The sequence below is a fragment of the Etheostoma spectabile genome, chromosome 13 (genome assembly GCF_008692095.1).
Source record: "Etheostoma spectabile isolate EspeVRDwgs_2016 chromosome 13, UIUC_Espe_1.0, whole genome shotgun sequence".
In the NCBI taxonomy this organism is placed as follows: Eukaryota; Metazoa; Chordata; class Actinopteri; order Perciformes; family Percidae; genus Etheostoma; species Etheostoma spectabile.
In genome coordinates this window covers 539,150-546,231 of record NC_045745.1, presented here as the reverse complement: position 1 = coordinate 546,231, position 7,082 = coordinate 539,150, and the positions used below count along the sequence as shown (strand labels likewise).

Genomic DNA, 7,082 nt, shown 5'->3' with positions numbered 1-7,082 from the left:
AGCTACCTCTTATATTCCCAACCATAAAAGAGGCCAAATTCTCCAGCAGGAGACGCTTCACAACGCTGCCAACTTGAGCTTCTAAAGTTACCGGAAGTCATTAATTTTAATGGAAGCAGGCTTCTCTCAGCTGCAAGGAGCAACAAATCTGTCAGCTTGGGCGTTTTGAGCATGTCGAGCGCCAATCAGAAAGTTGACATTTTTCAACTTTATGGTATGACGCAGTTCAGCGGCTAACGCCAGCCGTCAATTGGAATATAGACGTCTTGCTGGGTTACCTATCGTTCATAATATAACGTTGATTGTACATAGGGACCGGTTAACGTTAGTTGCCGGTCACATCGTCTCTAAGCAGGCCGCACGGGTCACTAGGTTTAATCCGGTGGCTGCTCGCTCTGCCTGCACGCCGCTACAGCTCAGCGGCTAACGTGCGAGCTAAACTGCAAACAAACTCCGCTGTGACCAATTAACAAAACAACTTCTGTCATTTCTGTGTGAGCTCCTCCCGGTTGAACAGAGACCCCAGCCACGTCAGAGAGGCCAAAACGTCCCCGTATTTTTTTTTTAACAAGCGTCCTTCGTGGGGAGGCCAGAGCTTTTTTGCAGCTCAAGTCGGTGGCGGTGTGTACTGTACGTACGGGTAGAGTGACTGAACGCATCTGCCAGACTGTTAACCTGCATACTCAGCATCAGTACTTTATGAGATGTTATAGTACCGTTGATGGGGGATTTAGCAAATACAGGCACTTTAGATTCTTCAGTTGTCTTGAAACAACAACTAATATTGGCTAAGACCATACTATTCGAGAATATACAAATTTGTGTTGGTTTCTCCAAATACCTGCGGAAAAAAGTCATTAGCGGCACATAAAAAAAAAAAAAAAACTGTCTTAGTTGAAAAGGAAGCAACAGAAATTGAGGCCAAGGCTTTGTATATATAAAATTCCACGTCTTTATGAAATCATGAGTTTTACTACATGTAGTTTTTTTTAAGTCTTAGTCATTGCTTCACAATCTGTGAAATTAATATTTTTTGTTTTTTCTAGTAAATTAGGTACTTTAAAGCTTCAGTAGGTAACTTTTGTAAAAATGTATTTTTTTACTATTGTTAAACTGTCACTATGTCCTGACAGTGAAAAAGAGACAGAAAATCTGTGAAAAAATCAAGCTTCGTGTCTCCTCCCTGTGCTCCTACTGCCACTTGCAGAAAACACCGCTCCCGGTCAGAAACAGCCAATCAGAGCCAGGAGGACTGTCTTGCAGTGTCAATCACTCTCGTGTACGCGCTGCTCATACCCCCCCCCGCACAGCGCGTAACAGCTCAAGATTGCTAGTGCACTGCGCTGTGTAATCGCGGAGAAACATGGGCGTTTCTCAATACCAAGTAAGCAAAGAACGGACTTGTGTTCTTGGGGGACCGTACTGCTAGCTGTACCTGGAAGACTGAACTCGCAAGTCAGAAGAACACAAACGCTGTTGACAGTTTTGAGACGAAGCGTTCTCCCTGTTATTGCGCAACACCCCAGCAAAGAGGGCGCTGCCACTTTATAGTTAGCTTTGATGTGTGTTTCATATAAAGCAAGGACGGTCACCCTTCACCGCCCTTGTGTATTTTGTGTTTAGTCTCCAGGTTTTCATTAAAGTGCTATTAAGTATCACGGGCCAATAACTATATAAATACCGACACAACGGCAGGGAAAAAATCCTTGTAACTTTGTTCGGGATTCAATTTTAATTGAAAGCAGAAAGAAACGTTAAAATAGGCATTAAAATTATAGATGGACTGGGTAAAGTTAGTCACTGCCATCTGTATACGTTACCGAGAAGCAGAAGAGGAGCCCGAGGGAGGAGAGCCAGGATGAGGAGGACAGATATATATATGACAGCGGAAAAAAATGTTTAAAATATCTTACAATTGTGGACCTGGCTTTGCTGCCGTCTGTCTAAATGTGGGGCCAGAGGGGTCTGTCTAGACGGGGGCCAGAGGGGTCTGTAGCTGACTGACTGACCGGCTCCCGAGAGTCATTCCCGGCTGGCGAGTTGCTACGCCCGCCGGGGTTTGCGGAGCTTTCAAACTCCGAAGGCTTTTTTAATTCACCATCAATTTTCGTTGAACTGCCTATATTCAAAATCTACACCGCTGATTTCTCGCTTAAAACATCTAAAAATGAATTATTGATTTAATAATAGACGTAAATTGTGAAAATATGTGTACCGGAAACCATAAGCACTTACACCCGAATTGAATGCTGGGATACCTGCCGGCCAAGTTCACACAAGTTACCATCGATGTTCCTCGGTAAAATGGGCGGGTCGAGATCACATCCGGGGATTTTAACTGTTCTTGGCGAAATGTTAACTTGTGTATTGGGTCAGTACTTTGGCCACCAAACATGACGTTTCACAAGGACACAAGGACACAAGTCCATAGAAGAACACAATTGAGAAACGCCCAACTTTTCAGGAAAACTGCCAATTTCTCGAGTGACACCTGCTCAAGAAACAAAAGACGGGTAAACAGAAGAAGACCGATGATGAAAAGCAAGCTAAAAAGAAAGAATCAAACCGAGCCCGAAATAAAAAGAGGGTCAACATCGAAGCGGCTTTTCAGAGGTGGAGGGAGCTACGCCTACTGGAAGGATTCAACACGGATTCTGAGCTAGCGTTAGCCACATTTCTGCTCGACATGTAAGTATCCCTGCTTGATTTGTTTAATTTTTAAAGAACAAGCGTAAACAACTAAGATATCGATGGTTACCGTATCACTGGTGATAGCGCAAATCTCATTTAACTCTGTAGCTTGTTGTAAATCTTACAGTTAGCTTGTAGCACGGCAGGACTGTTGTAGCAGGTGAAGATTAACTTTACTTGCAACTCTTCACCCTCAGTATAAGTAATATTGTCGATGCCACATTTAGTAAGCCAAAATGTTTTTTTTGTCGTCACAATAACTGTAGCTATGGTTAAACTAATTTATTGTGCGCTGTCCCGTCAACGTTTGGCAAGCAGAGTTCACTTTTGATTATTTTTAACATACACGTTTTCTTCCCCCTAAGGATGTAATTCGTAAATCAAATGTCTGACACAAATTCTTATGCTCCTTCAAAAGGTCAGACATGGCCCCAGACACAGAGGCACGTGAAGGAATCGTCTTTCAGTCCAAATCAAAATGTTCAGTATTTCCTTGTGCAGGAGTACTTTGCAAAAAAAGCTGATTTATTTTACCCATATGCAAAATAAAACCTAAGAAATATTTCTAAGATGTTGTTATTCCTTGGCTTATTGAGCTTCCTCACTGATTCATCATTCCTACTGAAAGTTTACTGTTTTAAATTGATCCAAAAGGTAATTCAGTAATGTATTGTGTAACGTGCTACTTTTGTTCACACAAATGAGCGATTACATAAAAAATAATTTTAAACCCTGAAAAAATTAAACACTTTTCATAAAAATATTTTAAATAAGCAAATTTTTTACATAAACTATACCCTCCTCAGAATAAATCCCCTGTATTGTCCATGAGGATGTGGAAAGCATCGGTGGCCCTGCTTACTAGCCTGCGCGTTCACGGCAGGCCCCGCTGTGGGGGAGGAGCTGTGGAGGGGGGGCTGTAGCGCAGCAGAGAGCAAGGGGGAGGGACCTGTAAGGTGTGCTTGTTCAAATTTTTTGGCTAAGTCCACGTTTTCTCAGAACTCCCTACTGCAGCTTTAAACAAAGGTCCACAACTGGAACTTTGTCTGCCACAACTGCGGGATTCTTTCAAGTACATATACTTCATCTCTTCGCAGATCTCTTGGTAGCTTTGAGGCACCCGGTCAGCTGTCTGCTTACGCCAGCTAGCTTCTGTTAACTTCTACCGACTGACAGCTTGCCCAGCCCATCTGTTCACTGTAGAGCTCTTTTTCTGGCTCAAGCAAATACTGTGGAGCTCTGCTTTGAATGAAGTTCCATTTTGACAAGTGAATGGACTACTGAGACATGAAGACATGAATCAGAGGAATAAAAAACGTTGACATCAGTAAGCGGTCATTCATTTTTACCAATACCCAACATGTGCCTTGCGTGATTTGCTAATTTGCATGATTTACGAGAGCCTTATTTTTCAGGTCGGAAAAGCCGGACTTCCGGATTTAGCCAGAAGAATCCCATAGTGCCATGAAATCCCTGGCAGTGTGTGTATACTATTCATAGAACAGTGTACATCATTTAGAGGATAATAACTTTTAAATTTTAATTTATTATCAGCATAATTGTGAATTTCTTGTAGCCTGTAGGCTATCACCTCCTTGGAATAAATTATAGTCATGAATACTGCTCAAAATATCAAGGTGTACTAAATTGCAGCTAAATGTGACTTAGTATATCTAAACTTAAAATGTGCTCTTGTTTAATTACTACATTACTACAGGCATGTTTTGGAATTGTATTGCCGATATTTTACTATGTTTAAACTAACTGCAAGATATGTTGTAATTAGTTACGTATTTATCTCCATATTGCACAGGTCTGGCTACTCCACATATACTATCTAGGATTGGAGAAAAAAACGATCTGGGTTGTTTCATTTCTTTAAACCAACCACAACCATCTTTGGCAGCACTATGCTCTGGATGTAGCGACACTGGCTCTGCAAAATAGTCTTGGGAAGGAACTTGTTTTGGTGGAACATTTGCACCGTGCAAAAGAAGAGAGTTCGAGAACAGCAACACACAGAGAGCAGAATGTGCCAGATGTCAGGCAATTATCCTGGAAATGTACTTCCATTGATACATTACAGATATCATTTTCACCAAAGTGGTAATTGAAAACTTTTCAAATTTGATACCAGTCCAGGTAATAGCCAAACTGATAGTCAATACCAATGTAAATATTTGAGAGTTCAAAGCATATGGTGATATTCTTTTTTTCATAAGCACAACCCACACAGAAACAATTGTGACCAATATATGCTCTTAGTGGAACATTTTCGATAAACTTATATATAAGTTAAATAGCAACACATTTGGAAACATATCTTTAGCATTTCTGCACTGCAATTTATCGTTATTTATCAACGAACATAATATTTGCCGATACAGTATACTGACTGCAATAAGCTAATAAATGTCTGCTACACCTATTTGTTGGTCCAGCTCAAGTCCATCACTGACTGAGAAATAACCCAGATCATCATGGCAGGTGTTGGGACCAAATGAGATTTAGCAGTGGCACTGCATTAGAAGAACACAGTAATTGATGAATCATAACCCACAGCTTTATGTAAATTCCATGCCTACCCACTGCCCAAAGCATGATGGGAGTCTGGAGTAACAGTGGCTCTTATGCATGTGTGGCTGCAATTTCCTGTGAGGTCAGCCACGAAGCGAAGGTAAAGCACAGTCCATTGCAGCTGGGTCAGCTAAGTGTGTGGGTGTCTTAATGACCTCACAAGTGTGGGAGGAATAACTTAGCTGGCAGTGCTGACTATAAAAAAAAAGTACTGAGATCTGCATTGGTTCTTGCTATGACGATCATGCAGTACACCAGATGCACAACATCTAGTATTACATAACAAAGGGTATTCACATTATACGACTTAGAGCTCTACACAGGTGAATCCTATGTCTGCCTCACACTATGATTACTAAACAGTTCTACCAGAGTTTGCTGTGGTTTCAGCAATGTGGACACCAGTCAAAGCTGATACAGACCAGTTACAAAAACATCTATTGTCTTTAGACTCTGGACAACCCCGGATGATTTAGCTCAGCAAATGAGGTGTGAGCCTTTCTTCAATCACTCTTGACAAAAGCAGGATGTGGAGCAGTGAAGCTGGATGTAAACAACAGTAAACCCAGTCTTCTGGCTCCCTCTACTGGAGCTCCAACTTTACCTATACTACTGTACATCTATATATTTCACACCTCCACATTACTCCATCTCAACTTAATGTCAAACTTAAGTGAGGATGTTGCATAGTAAACAAGTGGAATAAATACAGCTTCAGCCTTAAACTTCACTGAGAAAAATATTGTGTTGTGTGGGCACAGGTATAATTGTTTGACATTTCAACAACCTACTTCACTATTAACATGTTGCAGCACATTTCCTCATACAGTAGTCTCCATGGAAATTGCACCTTAATAAATACTAGAACAGAGCCAACATTTCTTCATGGGTAGGTTGACATTTCTGTTGTACACAGAAGCTCAAAGCTTTTAGGCCTCAGAGATGTGGTTTAAATCAATACCAGATTACTAATACTAATATTCTTCCAGTACATAAAATCTGCTCTTCTGCTGTGAACACATATACTGGACAAAATTATGAACGCAACACTGTTGTTTTTGCCCCCATTTTTCATGAGCCAAACTCAAAGATTTAAGACTTTTTCTACATAAATGAAAGGGTTATTTCTCTCAAATGTTGTTCACAAATCTGTCTAGGTGTTAGTGAGCACTTCTCCCTTGCCAAGATAATCCATCCACTTCACATGTGTGGCATATCAAGATGCTGATTAGACAGCATGTTTTCTTGCCTCGAAGCTTCAAACAATGTAACTAACGTTGCACAGATTACAAAATGAAGAAAGAGAGCAAAAATAGTCAGGGGCTAAGAGAAGAGACAGGCAGAGAAAACGATAGAGTTTGGGGTCATTTTAAGCTGCAAAACAATGAAAACTCTGTACAGTGTGTCACAGAGTGGACAAGTTACACAAGGTAACATTAATGTCCACACTCTCTTCCACTGTTTTACACAGCTACAGCATGCTACTCTACAAAATTTGATTTTTTTTAAAAAACAATCTAAAACGAAAACTGTTAATACACTTAGCTGCTGGCGGAGACAAACCAGTTCCCTCGCTTTTTACCAACGCCTCCTGCACATGGCCACTTAACATGCACGTCAATGACCATGCCGATGATGTCTGCATTCTTTGTTCTTTCTAAACTGCACTCAGATCAGTTTTCTTATAATGTATTCCCCAGAACAGTATAGAACAGAATAGCCCTGCTGTAAACTTTGCAAATCCACATGTACAAGGGATTAGTAAACAGGATTTCTTTTCATATATATATATATATATATATACACACACACAC

The 7,082-nt window shown here is 40.8% G+C and overlaps 1 protein-coding gene and 1 long non-coding RNA gene across 27 annotated transcripts in view; one reads left to right on the top strand and one right to left on the bottom strand.

Annotated features, from left to right (window-relative positions):
* The window catches only part of dlg2 (discs, large homolog 2 (Drosophila)), a 276,897-nt gene that overhangs the window by 240,672 nt on the left and 29,143 nt on the right, over positions 1-7,082 (bottom strand). The gene's annotated exons all lie outside the window — the stretch shown is intronic.
* LOC116700434 (uncharacterized) overlaps positions 1-7,082 on the top strand; it is a 15,071-nt gene that overhangs the window by 920 nt on the left and 7,069 nt on the right. Inside the window, exon 2 of the long non-coding RNA XR_004334654.1 lies at positions 5,812-5,817. This is a non-coding gene — a long non-coding RNA (uncharacterized LOC116700434). The remainder of the gene's footprint in view (positions 1-5,811; positions 5,818-7,082) is intronic.